Source organism: Abramis brama (assembly GCF_963993115.1).
Source record: "Abramis brama genome assembly, chromosome: 1".
Lineage (NCBI taxonomy): Eukaryota > Metazoa > Chordata > Actinopteri > Cypriniformes > Leuciscidae > Abramis > Abramis brama.
The window spans coordinates 2,190,001-2,209,297 of NC_139963.1; the positions used below are offsets into that span (position 1 = coordinate 2,190,001).

Sequence of the window (19,297 nt, forward strand, 5' to 3'; positions counted from 1 at the left end):
AGGAGAGAAGGAGAGAAGAAGAGAAGAAGAGAAGGAGAGAAGAAGAGAAGGAGAGAAGGAGAGAAGAAGAGAAGAAGAGGAGAAGAGAAGAGAAGAAGAGAAGGAGAGAAGAAGAGAAGAAGAGGAGAAGAGAAGAGAAGAAGAGAAGAAGAGAAGGAGAGAAGAAGGGAAGAAGAGAAGGAGAGAAGGAGAGGAGAAGAGAAGGAGAGAAGGAGAGAAGAAGGGAAGAAGAGAAGAAGAGAAGGAGAGAAGAAGGGAAGAAGAGAAGGAGAGAAGAAGAGGAGAAGAGGAGAAGAGAAGGAGAGAAGAAGAGGAGAAGAGGAGGAGAGAAGGAGAGAAGAAGGGAAGGAGAGAAGGAGAGAAGAAGGGAAGAAGAGAAGAAGAGAAGGAGAGAAGAAGGGAAGAAGAGAAGAAGAGAAGGAGAGAAGAAGGGAAGAAGAGAAGGAGAGAAGGAGAGAAGAAGAGGAGAAGAGAAGGAGAGAAGGAGAGAAGAAGGGAAGAAGAGAAGGAGAGAAGGAGAGAAGAAGGGAAGAAGAGAAGAAGAGAAGGAGAGAAGGAGAGAAGAAGAGAAGAAGAGGAGAAGAGAAGGAGAGAAGGAGAGAAGAAGGGAAGAAGAGAAGGAGAGAAGGAGAGAAGAAGGGAAGAAGAGAAGAAGAGAAGGAGAGAAGAAGGGAAGAAGAGAAGAAGAGAAGGAGAGAAGAAGGGAAGAAGAGAAGGAGAGAAGGAGAGAAGAAGAGGAGAAGAGGAGGAGAGAAGGAGGAGAACTACACAAGGAGCCAGTCGATAATCTGAGAGTAGCGTTTGCCTTCCGATAGCAGATAAGCTTTGATTGAACATGCTGGCGCACGTCCACACACACACACACACACACACACACACACACACACACACACACACACACACACATACACACTGATAATGAAGTCTGCTGAGAGCTTGCTCGTTGTGTTTGTCGTAACCCTGAAGGCTGAGCCTGTGGATCCAAGCTTTTTAAACCACACCAGATCTGATCAGTGTAGAGCACATCTGGGCCGAGCTCAAGTCTGAGGCGCTGCGAGCTTCTCTACGCATTCACACACACACACACATATACAAAGTAAACAGTAGAATAACACACACACATATACTCAGCACAGCATGTGTCACACACACACTGAGAGAAACGCTTTTATAGCTGCTATTACTGTCAGCCAATCAGAACCTGTGTAACCTGCGTCACTCAGACCTGAACTCCACACACATCTGGCCCTGGCCCAACTGACTCACACACACACACACACACACACACACACACACACACACACACAAGAAACCGGCCATTCCAGCCTCTTGTCAAACCAAACAAGTGCTAGTCCAAATGATTAACTGTGAAGTTGAACGTTTTACACCAACAAGACTAACTGAAGTTCACATGATTTTGAAGACTCCTGAAGGCCTGAAGCATTACTGGCAGATCCTGCAGCAGGACACACACACACACACACTGATCCTCCAGCAGGACACACACACACACTGATCCTGCAGCTCAGGGTTTACTGAGGCTGGCGTTATCTGTGCTGATAGAGACCCTGCGGGAGCGCTGATGCTCACAGGTCTACATGTGCTGGTCAATAAGACATGAGGAGTGATCTGGTTATGATCAGTGGAAGCACAGCGCCATCTAGTGTTCACACACACACACTGATCCTCCAGCAGGACACACACACACACACATTGATCCTCCAGCAGGACACACACACACACTGATCCTCCAGCAGGACACACACACACACACTGATCCTCCAGCAGGACACACACACACACACACTGATCCTCCAGCAGGACACACACACACACTGATCCTCCAGCAGGACACACACACACCGCTAGAATACACAAGAAAAACATTCCCCATCACCTTCTCATCCAATCAAACTCATTTGTCGCTTGCTAGAAAGCAGTGAGAAATAAAAACATGGAAAATGACACGCCTTCATCGATTAAACACAAGAACATGACCCAAAAAATCCAAATGAAGTGAGTTTTTGCTTAAAACAAGAAAAATGATCTGCCAATGGGGTTAGATACAAAATCTTGTTTCTGTTGGAATTATTTATTTATTTATTTTATTTTTTTTACCCCATTGGGGTGAAGGGGTTCGGGAAGAGACACGAGAAGGGGTTTGGGAAGAGACTCGAGAAGAGGTTTGGGAAGGGGTTCGGGAAGGGACTCATGAAGGGGCTCGGGAAGGGGCTCGAGAAGGGGTTCGGGAAGGGGTTCGTGAAGGGACTCGTGAAGGGGTTTGGGAAGGGACTCGTGAAGGGGCTCGAGAAGGGGTTTGGGAAGGGGTTCGTGAAGGGACTCGTGAAGGGGTTTGGGAAGGGACTCGTGAAGGGGCTCGAGAAGGGGTTTGGGAAGGGGTTCAGGAAGGGACTCATGAAGGGGTTTGGGAAGGGACTCGTGAAGGGGCTCGAGAAGGGGTTTGGGAAGGGGTTCGTGAAGGGACTCGTGAAGGGGTTTGGGAAGGGGTTCATGAAGGGGCTCGAGAAGGAGTTTGGGAAGGGGTTCGTGAAGGGACTCGTGAAGGGACTCGTGAAGGGGTTTGGGAAGGGGTTCGTGAAGGGACTCGTGAAGGGGTTTGGGAAGGGACTCGTGAAGGGGCTCGAGAAGGGGTTTGGGAAGGGGTTCGTGAAGGGGCTCGAGAAGGGGTTTGGGAAGGGGTTCGTGAAGGGACTCGTGAAGGGGTTCGGGAAGGGACTCATGAAGGGGTTTGGGAAGGGACTCGTGAAGGGGCTCGAGAAGGGGTTTGGGAAGGGGTTCGTGAAGGGACTCGTGAAGGGGTTTGGGAAGGGACTCGTGAAGGGGCTCGAGAAGGGGTTTGGGAAGGGGTTCGTGAAGGGGCTCGAGAAGGGGTTTGGGAAGGGGTTCGTGAAGGGACTCGTGAAGGGGTTCGGGAAGGGACTCATGAAGGGGTTTGGGAAGGGACTCGTGAAGGGGCTCGAGAAGGGGTTTGGGAAGGGGTTCGTGAAGGGACTCGTGAAGGGGTTTGGGAAGGGACTCGTGAAGGGGCTCGAGAAGGGGTTTGGGAAGGGGTTCGTGAAGGGACTCGTGAAGGGGCTCGAGAAGGGGTTTGGGAAGGGGTTTGGGAAGGGACTCGTGAAGGGGCTCAAGAAGGGGTTTGGGAAGGGACTCGTGAAGGGGCTCGAGAAGGGGTTTGGGAAGGGACTCGTGAAGGGGCTCGTGAAGGGGTTCGTGAAGGGACTCGTGAAGGGGCTCGTGAAGGGGTTTGGGAAGGGGTTTGGGAAGGGACTCGTGAAGGGGTTTGGGAAGGGACTCGTGAAGGGGCTCAAGAAGGGGTTTGGGAAGGGGTTCGTGAAGGGACTCGTGAAGGGGTTTGGGAAGGGACTCGTGAAGGGGCTCGAGAAGGGGTTTGGGAAGGGGTTTGTGAAGGGACTCGAGAAGGGGTTCGTGAAGGGACTCGTGAAGGGGCTCGTGAAGGGGTTTGGGAAGGGGTTTGGGAAGGGACTCGTGAAGGGGTTTGGGAAGGGGTTTGGGAAGGGACTCGTGAAGGGGCTCGAGAAGGGGTTTGGGAAGGGACTCGTGAAGGGGCTCGAGAAGGGGTTCGTGAAGGGACTCGTGAAGGGGCTCGTGAAGGGGTTTGGGAAGGGGTTTGAGAAGGGACTCGTGAAGGGGCTCAAGAAGGGGTTTGGGAAGGGACTCGTGAAGGGGCTCGAGAAGGGGTTTGGGAAGGGACTCGTGAAGGGGCTCGTGAAGGGGTTTGGGAAGGGGTTTGGGAAGGGGTTTGGGAAGGGGTTTGGGAAGGGACTCGTGAAGGGGCTCAAGAAGGGGTTTGGGAAGGGGTTCGGGAAGGGACTCATGAAGGGGTTCGTGAAGGGGTTCGTGAAGGGACTCGTGAAGGGGTTCGTGAAGGGGTTCGGGAAGGGACTCGTGAAGGGGTTTGTGAAGGGACTCGTGAAGGGGTTCGTGAAGGGGTTCGGGAAGGGGTTCGGGAAGGGGTTCGGGAAGGGACTCGTGAAGGGGTTCGTGAAGGGGTTCGGGAAGGGACTCGTGAAGGGGTTCGTGAAGGGACTCGTGAAGGGGTTTGTGAAGGGACTCGTGAAGGGACTCGTGAAGGGGTTCGTGAAGGGGTTCGTGAAGGGACTCGTGAAGGGGTTCGTGAAGGGGTTCAGGAAGGGACTCGTGAAGGGGTTCGTGAAGGGACTCGTGAAGGGGTTCGGGAAGGGACTCGTGAAGGGGTTTGGGAAGGGGTTCGGGAAGGGACTCGTGAAGGGGCTCGAGAAGGGGTTTGGGAAGGGGTTCGTGAAGGGACTCGTGAAGGGGTTTGGGAAGGGACTCGTGAAGGGGCTCGTGAAGGGGTTTGGGAAGGGGTTTGGGAAGGGACTCGTGAAGGGGCTCAAGAAGGGGTTTGAGAAGAGACTAGTGAAGGGACTCGTGAAGGGACTCGAGAAGGGACTCGTGAAGGGGTTCGTGAAGGGGTTCGGGATGGGACTCGGGAAGGGGTTCGGGAAGGGACTCGGGAAGGGGTTCGGGAAGGGACTCATGAAGGGACTCGTGAAGGGGTTCGTGAAGGGACTCGTGAAGGGACTCGTTAAAGGACTCGTGAAGGGACTCGTTAAAGGACTCGTGAAGGGACTCTAGAAGGGGTTCGTGAAGGGACTCGTGAAGGGACTCTAGAAGGGGTTCGTGAAGGGACTCGTGAAGGGACTCGTGAAGGGACTCGAGAAGGGGTTCGTGAAGGGACTCGTGAAGGGACTCGTGAAGGGACTCGAGAAGGGGTTCGTGAAGGGACTCGTGAAGGGACTCGTTAAAGGACTCGTGAAGGGACTCGAGAAGGGGTTCGTGAAGGGACTCGTTAAAGGACTCGTGAAGGGACTCGTGAAGGGGTTCATGAAGGGGTTCGTGAAGGGACTCGTGAAGGGGTTCGTGAAGGGGTTCGGGAAGGGACTCGTGAAGGGACTCGTTAAAGGACTCGTGAAGGGACTCATGAAGGGGTTTGTGAAGGGGTTCGTGAAGGGGTTCGGGAAGGAACTCGTGAAGGGACTCGTGAAGGGGTTCAGGAAGGGACTCGGGAAGGGGTTCGTGAAGGGGTTCGGGAAGGGACTCGTGAAGGGGTTCGGGAAGGGACTCGTGAAGGGGTTCGGGAAGGGACTCGTGAAGGGACTCGAGAAGGGACTCGAGAAGGGACTCGTGAAGGTGTTTGTGACGGGGTTCGTGAAGGGGTTCGTGAAGGGACTCGTGAAGGTGTTTGTGAAGGGACTAGTGAAGGGACTCGTGAAGGGGTTCGTGAAGGGACTCGAGAAGGTGTTTGTGACGGGGTTCGTGAAGGGGTTCGTGAAGGGACTCTTGAAGGTGTTAGTGAAGGGGTTCGGGAAGGGACTCGTGAAGGGGTTCGTGAAGGGACTCGTGAAGGTGTTTGTGACGGGGTTCATAAAGGGGTTTGTGAAGGGATTTGGTAGGAAAACCCCTAGAAATGGCGTCCCCTTCCCGAAGTGCCCTTCAAAAACACTGTTTGGAAGTCATCCAGATCAATATATAAACCTGAGGATAAATATTTATAACACATGCGGTTTATTAGCACTATTACAGATTTCGTACTTCACTTATGACTGATAAATATGCATCACATTACATTTATTAATAAACTGTAATACAAATGGATGGAAATTGTAGCTCAAATAATCTGCCGTAATGTAAAATCAGTCCTAAAAAATATTTCTTGAGTGTAAGACATTAAAAAACCAAACAGCCAAGCTTTATGCCAGTAATTATGTCTACAGTGTTTGCTTTGAAGGATCCTCTTTGTTACTTTTCTTTGTCAACACATTAATGTCCAGCTGAGAACAACAATAAAGGCTAAATAAATGTGTATTAGACTAAATATAGTATCTCTTGTGGTGACAAGTTCAACTCAATAGATGGAGCTATAAAGCATCAAACCCATCTTTTATTCTCAATTAATTCTAGTTTAGGAAAAGGAAAATGAATACGTCTCAACAGATTAATCAAAATTAATATTAATGACAAAACTACAAGACTGAAGGAATGATAAAAGCTTATGTATGAAGAACGAGTGCCAGATTGGTGGGTTTGGTTCACTGGTTAGTGTAAATAAATATGGGTGTTTGTAAAAAGCCCTGGCATAGACAGTCATCAGAGAGTTCACTATATCAGAAAGTCTCACAGTGAACAGTGTCTGATGGTTCAGGTGGTGTTTCTTCTAATAAATAGCACTGGGACACAAATCTCAGCAATGTCTGATAATCTGAGGACCGGCAAAAGAGAAAGTTGTTTTTCTTTAACTGGCTTAGGATACGAATACGGCTAATTACAGAGGACTGTCCTCATCACTGCTTCAGTGTTATACTCCTCTAGTGGAGATTAGAGAGTGTATATGGAGAGATCGTGTGTGTGTGGTGTGTGGGACTCATCAGCAGAGGGCGCTCTGTGTCCAAGACATGGGTTTAGGTGCGAGTTTAGAGAGAAGAAATGAGATGCATTTCTAGTTTCAACATTATTCGTTGTTCAGACATTCCTCTTGATAATAGAAAAGCATCGGCTGTATGCAGAGTGGCCTACATTTGGTTTTTGACCACTGAAAATGTGTGCAATTGACCAATTTACTCATGGAGCCGCATTAATATCTCCATATCTTTGGGAATGAACCATACAGTGCCTTTAAAATGAAGATAACAACAGTCAGTCGCTCCCAGCCTTCTGACTGGTCCAAATATCTCAATAAAATCTAATAAAAATAACTCAATATCTTCTGTACTTCTGCTGGAACTATGACGAACTGATACTAAATCAATTAGCCGGGATTCATTTTGTGATGCCAGACATTTCAACAACTGTATGTTCTTCAATAAAAATAAAAAAACTATAGTTGTTGAGGGTTATGATTTGAGTTTTATCATTTATTTACATATTAACATAGGCTTTTTTTTAAGAGGTTGTTTATTTGTATATTTTATAAATAAATTATTCATTTAAATACTTTAAATACACTAAAGTCTTATTTTCCTTGGAGGTTCCCGGTTTGAAACTGAAGCGCGTGTTTCATTCACCGGCCACCAGGTGGAGCCATAAACCATGAGATACTCAATCGAGGGCCAGTCCAGCATAAACCCATCATCCCTCTCTCTTTCACACTCAGGCATGTATTGTTCTGTATAATGTACGGATCATGTGTGAGTTTGAAAGAGTTTGGTGATGGTTTCTAGAGCTTCAAACACCGGGTCTCAATCACTAAAGCATGCGTACGCACTCATTTGTGAGTGAAATGTGTTTACGAATGATTTTAAGATCAAATTCACCAACAATTGCTGATAAAATTGATTCTAAATATATGCAATAAATATAGAAACCACATTTACGCAAAAAACACCTACTCTGTACAGCCTCATAATTGTGTTAAGAAGTTATATTTCATCCGAACACGACTATATTGAAGTATTTAGCATTATTGTATTGTATAATCCATATATAAAATTAAATAATACGATTAATGATAATACAATTTAATTTCATCTTAAACACATTCCATCATATGCAGTTAGAGAGTTAGTGTGTACAGTGTGTGTACAGCTGATAAAGCCAGCTCTGTCATCTGGGTCTGTATAGTTTATTATTATTATTATTATTATGATGATGTGTGAGTTTATTGTGAGAAGTGGTGAGACTCTTGAGACTCCTCACCCGGACGACATCACAGTCCACAAGTCTCAGATCTGGGCCACTGGTTTTACATGAAAACACTGAAACAGAATGTGTTTGGCAAGACTACTGGTAGTTATTGGTAATTACACTCAAATCTCAAAACAGCCCAAAACGTCCCGCCAGAGAAACTCAAGTCTCCACTCAGACACATGACATGTCCCTCTCTCTCCACTGCTGGGTTAGGTGTTCTTCTACATGTCCCTCTCTCCACTGCATATATAAAGACACACGTCCCTCTCTCTCCACTGCTGGTCCTGCACAGCTAAAGGTCCTGCTGTCGCTGAGCCGGGTCAAGGCCGTGTGTGAGCCTCATGTAGACACACTGAGTTTGAGTTCTCTGACCCTTCCTCTGGCCATTTGGTTTTCTCAGCCTCTCCCACTCGCAGACACATTCCCACACACACACACACACACACCTCTGAACAAAGCGTCCATTTTCCCAAGGAAGGGTCAGCAGGTCCTCCATCAGACAGAGGCTTGTTCTCGGCCAGACCCCCTCTCTCTCCAGCCCAGAGACAAGCGCACATTGTTCCCGCACACACACACACACATACACACACACCGCAGACCAGCTCAACACACACCGCACACCTCTCTCCAGCAGCAGCCCAGAGACAAGCGCACATTGTTCCCACACACACACACACACCGAGAGACTCAGGGATACGCCACACACACACACACACACACACACACACACACACACACCACCAGCACTCAACACACATCGCAGACCAGCTCAACACACACACACACACACCGCAGACCAGCTCAACACACACACACACACACACACACACCGCAGACCAGCTCAACACACACCTCTCTCCAGCAGCAGCCCAGAGACAAGCGCACATTGTTCCCACACACACACACACACACCACCAGCACTCAACACACACCGCAGACCAGCTCAACACACACACACACACAACGCAGACCAGCTCAACACACACAACACACTCACCAGCGCTCAACACACTCACCAGCGCTCAACACGCACTCAACAGCGCTCAACACACACACCAGCGCTCAACACACACACCAGCGCTCAACACACACACCAGCGCTCAACACACTCACCCGCGCTCAATACACTCACCAGCGCTCAACACACACTCAACAGCGCTCAACACACACACCAGCGCTCAATACACACACCAGCGCTCAACACACTCACCAGCGCTCAACACACACACCAGCGCTCAATACACTCACCAGCGCTCAACACACACTCAACAGCGCTCAACACACACACACACTCACCAGCGCTCAACACACACACCAGCGCTCAACACACACTCAACAGCGCTCAACACACACACCAGCGCTCAATACACTCACCAGCGCTCAACACACACTCAACAGCGCTCAACACACACACCAGCGCTCAATACACTCACCAGCGCTCAACACACACACACTCACCAGCGCTCAACACACACTCAACAGCGCTCAACACACACACCAGCGCTCAATACACTCACCAGCGCTCAACACACACTCAACAGCGCTCAACACACACACCAGCGCTCAACACACACTCAACAGCGCTCAACACACACTCAACAGCGCTCAATACACACACCAGCGCTCAACACACACACCAGCGCTCAAAACACACACCAGCGCTCAATACACACACCAGCGCTCAACACACACACCAGCGCTCAACACACTCACCAGCGCTCAACACACACACCAGCGCTCAACACACACACCAGCGCTCAATACACTCACCAGCGCTCAACACACACTCACCAGCGCTCAACGGATGGAAATTAGCCTTTGGCTATAATCCGGCATTTTTACATGCATGTACTCAATGTTATGTTCATTAAAATGCACTGTCCCAATCAACACACACTCAACAGCGCTCAACACACACACCAGCGCTCAACACACACTCACCAGCGCTCAACACACACTCAACAGCGCTCAACACACACACCAGCGCTCAATACACACACACTCACCAGCGCTCAATACACACACCAGCGCTCAACACACACTCAACAGCGCTCAACACACACACCAGCGCTCAATACACACACCAGCGCGCAACACACACACACTCACCAGCGCTCAACACACACTCAACAGCGCTCAACACACACTCAACAGCGCTCAACACACACACCAGCGCTCAATACACTCACCAGCGCTCAACACACACTCAACAGCGCTCAACACACACACCAGCGCTCAACACACACTCAACAGCGCTCAACACACACTCAACAGCGCTCAATACACACACCAGCGCTCAACACACACACCAGCGCTCAAAACACACACCAGCGCTCAACACACACACCAGCGCTCAACACACACACCAGCGCTCAACACACTCACCAGCGCTCAACACACACACCAGCGCTCAACACACACACCAGCGCTCAATACACTCACCAGCGCTCAACACACACTCACCAGCGCTCAACACACACTCAACAGCGCTCAACACACACACCAGCGCTCAACACACACTCACCAGCGCTCAACACACACTCAACAGCGCTCAACACACACACCAGCGCTCAATACACACACACTCACCAGCGCTCAACACACACACTCACCAGCGCTCAATACACACACCAGCGCTCAACACACACTCAACAGCGCTCAACACACACACCAGCGCTCAATACACACACCAGCGCGCAACACACACACACTCACCAGCGCTCAACACACACTCAACAGCGCTCAACACACACTCAACAGCGCTCAACACACACACCAGCGCTCAATAAACACACCAGCGCTCAACACACACACCAGCGCTCAACACACACACCAGCGCTCAACACACACACCAGCGCTCAATACACACACCAGCGCTCAACACACACACACTCACCAGCGCTCAACACACACTCAACAGCGCTCAACACACACCAGCGCTCAATACACACACCAGCGCTCAACACACACACACACCAGCGCTCAACACACACTCAACAGCGCTCAACACACACACCAGCGCTCAACACACACACCAGCACTCAACACACACACCAGCGCTCAACACACACACACAAGCGCTCAACACACACCGAGAGACGCAGGGATACGCCACACACACACCAGTGCTCAACACACACACACAAGCGCTCAACACACACCGAGAGACGCAGGGATACGCCACACACACACACACACACACACCAGTGCTCAACACACACCGAGAGACGCAGGGATACACCACACACACACACACACCAGTGCTCAACACACACCGAGAGACGCAGGGATACGCCACACACACACACACACACACACGGATTGTTTGGGCCGATGCGCTGGACTCAATGTGTTGCTTGTTATTACAGCTCCGGTGTAGCAGTACACAATGAATACACAGAGACACACACACACACTGAGATGTGATGTGTGAGATCAGCACTAAACACACACTCGTCACCTGTGTGCTGGATTACTGAGAGCATTAATGTCCTCGGACAAAAATATCTGGTTCTATTGCTAAAGTTCGAGAAGCATCTTCAGTTCATCTGGAGAGCCTGGCCACTCCCTATTGAGTCCTATTGTACCGAATGTTGGTTGTAGTTCCGCCAGAGCTCCACTGGGGGCGATCGCCCAGGAGTGCAGAATGAATGGGAGTCTATGGAGCTAGACGGCTAAATGTGTCTCTTTCACCCGATTGCCGTTGAGAAATCTCAGATTTGATTGTAGGTTTTGCAAGTTCAACATGGGTTATAGGTCGAAAGTTGAATGAACGAGTACTTATGTCCTTTCCATTTCTTACAGGTTGAGTTGTTGTTGCCCATAACACACTAGCATTCTGCTAATGAATGCTGATTGGTCAGTGAAGGACTGATTACGACCAGAGATACCGCTTGATGGCATCGTGGCATCCGAAGCGGGACCAGAAACAAACAAAACAAAAACTCTTCTAGCACGTGTGTTTGCCTGTGTCGGCTGTGTTGCGTGTTTGCCTGTGTCGGCTGTGTTGTGTGTTTGCCTGTGTCAGCTGTGTTGTGTGTTTGCCTGTGTCGGCTGTGTCGTGTGTTTGCCTGTGTCGGCTGTGTCGTGTGTTTGCCTGTGTCGGCTGTGTCGTGTGTTTGCCTGTGTCGGCTGTGTTGTGTGTTTGCCTGTGTCAGCTGTGTTGTGTGTTTGCCTGTGTCGGCTGTGTCGTGCGTTTGCCTGTGTCGGCTGTGTCGTGCGTTTGCCTGTGTCGGCTGTGTCGTGCGTTTGCCTGTGTCGGCTGTGTTGTGCGTTTGCCTGTGTCAGCTGTGTTGTGTGTTTCCCTGTCAGCTGTGTTGTGTGTTTGCCTGTGTCGGCTGTGTTGTGTGTTTGCCTGTGTCGGCTGTGTTGTGTGTTTGCCTGTGTCGGCTGTGTCGTGCGTTTGCCTGTGTCAGCTGTGTTGTGTGTTTCCCTGTCAGCTGTGTTGTGTGTTTGCCTGTGTCAGCTGTGTTGTGTGTTTGCCTGTGTCGGCTGTGTTGTGCGTTTGCCTGTGTCGGCTGTGTCGTGCGTTTGCCTGTGTCGGCTGTGTCGTGCATTTGCCTGTGTCAGCTGTGTTGTGTGTTTCCCTGTCAGCTGTGTTGTGTGTTTGCCTGTGTCGGCTGTGTTGTGTGTTTGCCTGTGTCGGCTGTGTTGTGTGTTTGCCTGTGTCGGCTGTGTCGTGCGTTTGCCTGTGTCGGCTGTGTTGTGTGTTTCCCTGTGTCGGCTGTGTTGTGTGTTTGCCTGTGTTGGCTGTGTTGGCTGTGTTGTGTGTTTGCCTGTGTCAGCTGTGTCGTGCGTTTGCCTGTGTCGGCTGTGTTGTGTGTTTCCCTGTGTCAGCTGTGTCGTGCGTTTGCCTGTGTCAGCTGTGTTGTGTGTTTGCCTGTGTCGGCTGTGTCGTGTGTTTCCCTGTGTCGGCTGTGTCGTGCGTTTGCCTGTGTCGGCTGTGTCGTGCGTTTGCCTGTGTCGGCTGTGTCGTGCGTTTGCCTGTGTCGGCTGTGTCGTGCGTTTGCCTGTGTCGGCTGTGTCGTGCGTTTGCCTGTGTCGGCTGTGTCGTGCGTTTGCCTGTGTCGGCTGTGTCGTGTGTTTGCCTGTGTCGGCTGTGTTGTCGATGCCTCGACAGAAAAGAAAGTGCAGAGCGCGAAAGCACCAGAGTAACTGAAGGATTGCCGTAAAGCAGTATCTCTGGTCGTATGATGTGTGTGACGTCATTGACACTTTTTAAAGCAAATAAGTGACTCTAAAAAATCTAACACCCAGCAATCTCCTTTCGAATACAACATTCACATTACTAGACAAAAAATGATATCCTGAGAAAAGTGGATTTTGAGGGGTATAGCGCCATAGACCTCCATTCATTCTGCACTCGTCCTGTGAGCGCCCCCATGTGGAGCCAGAGTGGAACTGCACTCGTCCTGTGAGCGCCCCCATGTGGAGCCAGAGTGGAACTGCACTCGTCCTGTGAGCGCCCTCATGTGGAGCCAGAGTGGAACTGCAACCAGTTCAGAAGCCAGAAGTGTACTGAGAGTGAAACTTCTCGCCTTATTAGACATTCTCTGACCACACTAACTCACCTCTGACCTCTGACCTCTCACCTCTGACCTCTGACCTCTGTGCACTCTAGTGAAGTATTGAAGAGAACCAGAAAACATTCTCAATCTCTGTTAGTAAAATGCATATCAAAGTCAGGTCACCTTTATTTACAGTCAAACATGTTGTGTATTCAACATCTCTCACATCATCACAGTTTATTCGCTATAGTTAAACGGTAAATAAAACGGTAATAAAATATGAGCAGAACTCAGTTGATATTTGACTGGTTTTGTCCGTCCTTCTGTTAGACTGTCTCACACATGAATTATGTTGAATATCTGTCAGCTGTTAAATTTAACTACACAACTAGATAATACCAGTTTAGCTCAACCAATCACCAAGCAATGCTTCATTGTGTTCAGTCTGTGTGTAAAAAGAGCATTAGCAATTAAAGACAAAACACACTTCAGCAAAACATGATCAGCTCAAAGTGTCCGAATCATTTCTGGTTAGACTGAAGCGCTTGTTATCAACACAGACTGTTTTAAAGCAGCTCTACAGTGATTACAGGACAGTAACGCAGCAGAGATCACACACACACACACACACACACACACACACACACACGTGTAGATGTCGGTCCGTCTTATGGTCGTGTTCAGCTCCTGTCGCGCCTCGAGAACAGTGTGAGGAGGATGTGTTTATCATCGGCCTCCTCCACAACACCTGGGTTAACGGCACACACACACACACACACACACACACACACAGAGAGTTTGAGGAGGATGTGTTTATCATCGGCCTCCTCCACAACACCTGGGTTAACGGCACACACACACACACACACAGAGTTTGAGGAGGATGTGTTTATCATCAGCCTCCTCCACAACACCTGGGTTAACGGCACACACACACACACACACACACACACACACACACAGAGTTTGAGGAGGATGTGTTTACTATCGGCCTCCTCCACAACACCTGGGTTAACGGCACACACACACACACACTGGAATGTAACTTGTGGTTTACAAAAGAAAGTGTGGTCAATTTAACTGAACACAAGCGTTGAGTTCCTGCCAGACACAGCACACACACTCATGTACGCTTCTCTTGTGGTTTACCACAGGTGTGTGTTATATTACAGCAGAGTAAACACCTGCTCCAGGCACACACTCCTCACACACACTCATGAGCTCAGGCACACACTCCTCACACACACTCATGAGCTCAGGCACACACTCCTCACACACACTCATGAGCTCAGACACACACTCCTCACACACACTCCTCACACACACTCATGAGCTCAGGCACACACTCCTCACACACACTCCTCACACACACTCATGAGCTCAGGCACACACTCCTCACACACACTCCTCACACACACTCAGACCCGTTCATCAGCTCTTAGGCATGGCATCAAGCCAGGGCATCAAGAGCACATAACTGCAGGCCTCTCACTTTACTTGCTTATATTTTAGCACACTTGATGATTATCATTATTAATATGTACAATATATACAGTTATCTAACATTATGTATTGTAGTGATAAAACAAGAACTGAATTGAATGCGTTTCTGTTTTGTGTTTCTGTGGCTGCATGAACATATCGATGTTGAGAGAGCGATCACGCCGCTAGCTTTAAGTACGCAGCTTCTCCGGCTAATGAAGGCATGAGCGTGGCCAGCTGGATACACACTCATGCACACACACGTAACAGCTGTGACATTAAACATCTGGGTGAGGTCTGCGTGTGCTTTTGTCACACTGCATTAAACGCTTGAGGTGCTAATGTTAGCGTCCTCTCAGCCTCGACGGCACACACACTGCTGTTCTTTCTCTGCTAATGCAGCATCTCGTCCACACATTAATTACTTTATAATGATATGGCAACATGTACTTTAGTGTTGTGTATTCATACCGTTTCGCTGTCGGCATTTTAAAAGCACATTTGAAGTGTCAGCGCTCTCCGTGAAGTGTGTGTTAAAGTAAACAGCACGCGTGCCAGTGATAGTTATCATGTGTCCTCTAGAGGGCGCTCTTGCTCTGTGTAATGATGACACACACTCTTCTCAGCCGCTCCAGTCGATTTATGCCGATAACCGATAGTTCCACCAATCAACTATCGGTGCCGATATATCGGCAGAACCGATGAGTCGGTCGACCAGTATAACCAGTATAAAGAGATTAGGATTAACCCTCTGGTGCTCTTCCCGTCTCGGACAAAGATTACTGATTTTTTTTATTGGGGGGGGGGGGGGGGGGGGGGGGGTGGTCAATGAAATGAATGACTATATTTTAATTTGATAATGTTTTTTTATTTAATATGTTGTATTTTTAGGGGATTTTGCAGTACTAAATTATATTTACACAGTATTTATAATACATTTATTCATTTATGTATTACTATTTCCAACTTAAACTGTCGTGAATCTTGAATGCTTTAGAGCGACAGACTGAAGTTTGATCTCCTTTTAAAGACGACACTTGGCAGATTATTGCTGACGTGAAAACAGTTTTAAAAAAGTTACAGAATTTTACGTGTATATTGCTATGAAAATGCGCAAAAATACTATTTACAATTTTTATATGAAAAATATATTTTCAAAATCACGTTTTACTCTAAAACTGTGAGAAAATCAAAGCCATTAAATCGAAACAAGTTGTGCTCCAAATTTGAGCTTGATATCTCAAAAAATGAGCTTTCAGCGAGAGTGTGTTTGGCCGCAGTACCGAACGCTTCCACTAGAGGAGATCACCGCGAGCACAAGTGCGACTACTTTATTCAGGACCATTTAACCTGTTCGAATCATTTTTATTGTGTGTGTGTGTTCACAGAGCAAGTACCAAAACCTTTACCAAGTTTCGTACCATTCCGATGAAGAAAAAATATTTAAAAAACTAAACGTACAATTTTTCTTTTTTTTTTGACCGAAGAGCACCAGAGGGTTCAAGAGTGAGTCTCCCTCGTCCACTCGTGATCCGATCGACCAAAGCGCATCTCAACACCAGGTGTAAACAGGGCCAGGGATAAACCAAAGCAAGCACAACACAAACACGTGCTTCCCACTCTTGATGAAGAGGAGAGGAGAGGAGAGGAGAGGAGAGGAGAGGAGAGGAGAGGAGAGCCTCTTCAGGGACGGAGAGCCGCTTCTGCTGGACATCGGGCTCCTCTCAGAGCAGAAAGGAGGACTTGTTTGAGAGAGAGAGAGGGTTATAGTGGATCTCTGTCCCGGCTCAACAATAGAGGAATTCTGCTCGGGAAGAGGGGCGAGTCCTTTAAAACACACCCAGCGCCCACTGTCCACTAGCTAAATCTACTCACACACACACACACACACACACACACTTAGAATAATAAAGAGGAGACGCTGTCATCAACCCGAGTCAGGAGTATCACTATGCTGAAGGGTCTCATCACAAATGATCACTCTGTGTTCATAAGAGTCGGCCTGACTGAAACTAATAATATCTGCTTCAATAACTTTGGCTGTGAGATTATGAACTTCAGTATCAGTGTGATGAGAGCTGTCAGTGATGAAGACAGAAACATGGAAACCAAGTACCAGATCAACACTGTGGCACATGACGCATTAAATACCAAACGCAGTTAAAGTACCATGTTAATATCATCCCTTTACCATGGTGCTAGTTTTGGTTAGGGTTGTAAGCCTCTTGGTTTTGAAATTTTGCTAACCAGACCGAGTCATGTCTAACACACATCAGTGCAGCACCTGTGTCAGTGTGTGCTGGAAATACTGGAAATAACTTTACAAGCAAAGAACAGAACAATTAAAATCGATGTTAACAAAACATCTAAATAAACAAAACATCTAAATAAACGGACGTATTTTACGTCATAATAACTATGATTGACAGGCAAACAAGTGAAGACACCAACTGTAATGGCATAATAGGCATTATACTAGAGAATGGTTAACAGAAATGTGAATTATGTGTGTATTATTGCCGTACTCTGAGCACTGGTCATATCTGTTAGCCTGCTGTTATTGATGAAGCTGTTAGCATACATTAACCGTCACCTTTATCTCACGGTAACTTACCAGTTTCTGCTGAGGAGTTTGTGCTTCTTCTCTTCCTTCTGTCAATCCGTCATCCTTTAAAGTATATTATTCCACATGTTAAGTTATTCCAGAAGTCATATCCAAAACACGCCAGAATCCCAGAGATACAGGATTCATGTTCACGTCCCCAGAGGCTTTAGCATCCAAACGGACTGAAGGAGTCCATACACATCCACACAATCCAGAGAAACTCATGCGCGTTCTCCCCTTCAGTGAGGCTGTCGACCCACGTGCCACACACACACACACACACACTCCTCCACTTCATCCAGCGAAGATCTTCTTCACACTCGCGAACGACGTCCTGATGTAAAACCGAGAGACTCGGATGAAGTTCCGGAGGAAAGCTTGTGTCTCGCTGTAAATGTGTCAAGAGTAGAGAAGCGCACACACACACTCTCTCTCCTCTCGCTCTCTCTCTCTCACACACACACACACACAAACACACACATTCACAGTGAGACTGCCAGCGGCAGACTGAAGCTCCGCTCAGTCCCATATCACACACTCTCTCTCTCTCTCTCTCTCTCTCTCTCTCTCTCTCTCTCTCTCTCTCTCTCTCTCTCTCTCACACACACACACACACACACACACACACTCACTCACACTGAGTTCTCTATTAATTGTCTTTATGTTCAAACATTTAAATTAATCATTTGATGCTTTTATTTAGGCTACTTTTTTATGTTGTAGTCTACTTAAATCCCTGCATGAAATAACAATGTTAATTATTTTTTCTTTAATTTCATCTGTCTATAATTAGCCTACTAGCATCACCAACCCTGTCCCTAACCTCGCCCGAATCTCAGCTCAATAGCAGATACACTTCTGTTTCGCAGTAGCCAACAACATGAACACAATAAGTTAACTAACTTTTTTTTTCACAGACATCTAATATAAAGTAGGAACTCAACATTTATTTTTCTTTAGTAAAGCCTAACTATAAGCAATATCGCATGATTCTGAATGTTAGCACAATGTAACATGTATTTTTAATGTCTAATGAGGATGCACAACATTGTATATTGGCTGCTCTGTATAGTGTGTTAAAATGGGCCGCGTGTTCACCAAAATAACAACCTTGCAAGTGTGTCTTTACCTGTCCAATGTCAACATGTTTTCCTGGAGTGACTGTGAACAGGCTCTGGTGTGTGTGTGTGTGTGTGTGTGTTAATGACAGCATCGCGTGTGAGCAGTTGAGCGTGAGTAAGATAAGATCAGCTGTCGTCACAGGACACAAAAGAGTGAATCATGCTTTCATTAATGTTCCTGCACACCAGCTCCAGACATGCTTTCATTTCACACATCTCCGATCAGCTGAGGAGAACACCAGGAGTGGACTCGGGGTTAGGATCAGGACTGATTATTTACAGTTACCATGATCTCACATACTGGAATAATACAAATCATAATTAATCTGGCATCATCATAGTAATATTGCTGTTCAATAGATCATTCCTTTCCACCCTGGAGAAGTGTTCCCAGTTCTTCTGTGGAAGTCAGTCGCTTCGGTCTCTTCCCGTAATCCCAGACTGACTGATGGCGAAATCGTGCCAAAATCTCAGTGGATTATTACAGTGTTTGCAAAAGTCTTGTATGAAAATCTGAAATGTGTGTTTTTTACTTGCATTTAAATAGCAGCTCTTGAAGACCTTTCTGTAATTCAATTTTATATCTAATATAGCAAATATAAGAATAATGAAGTTTTTCAGTGTAAATTAACACCAATCTTGCATAACATTTAATTAAAATCCACATGTGCGTTATTCATAAACAAGACTATCATTAGATTTTGGAACATGATGACTTCTAATTGGCCAAATAAGGTAATTGCCGATATAAGTCTATCACTACTTAAATCCACAGCAAGTTTGATCTATAAACAATAACCACTCTGTCCATGAACAACACACATAACCTGAGGCTATTTCACGGTGACTGTCCCCATACACTGCAAAAATGCTTTTCTTACTTAGTATTTCGGTCT

General features: G+C 47.7%; 1 long non-coding RNA gene across 1 annotated transcript in view; it reads right to left on the reverse strand.

Moving 5' to 3' along the window:
- LOC311090446 overlaps window positions 1-17,830 on the reverse strand; it is a 68,165-nt gene extending 50,335 nt beyond the window's left edge. The window contains exon 1 of the long non-coding RNA XR_014607887.1: window positions 17,290-17,830. This is a non-coding gene — a long non-coding RNA (uncharacterized lncRNA). The remainder of the gene's footprint in view (window positions 1-17,289) is intronic.
- Window positions 17,831-19,297: the final 1,467 nt, after the last annotated feature.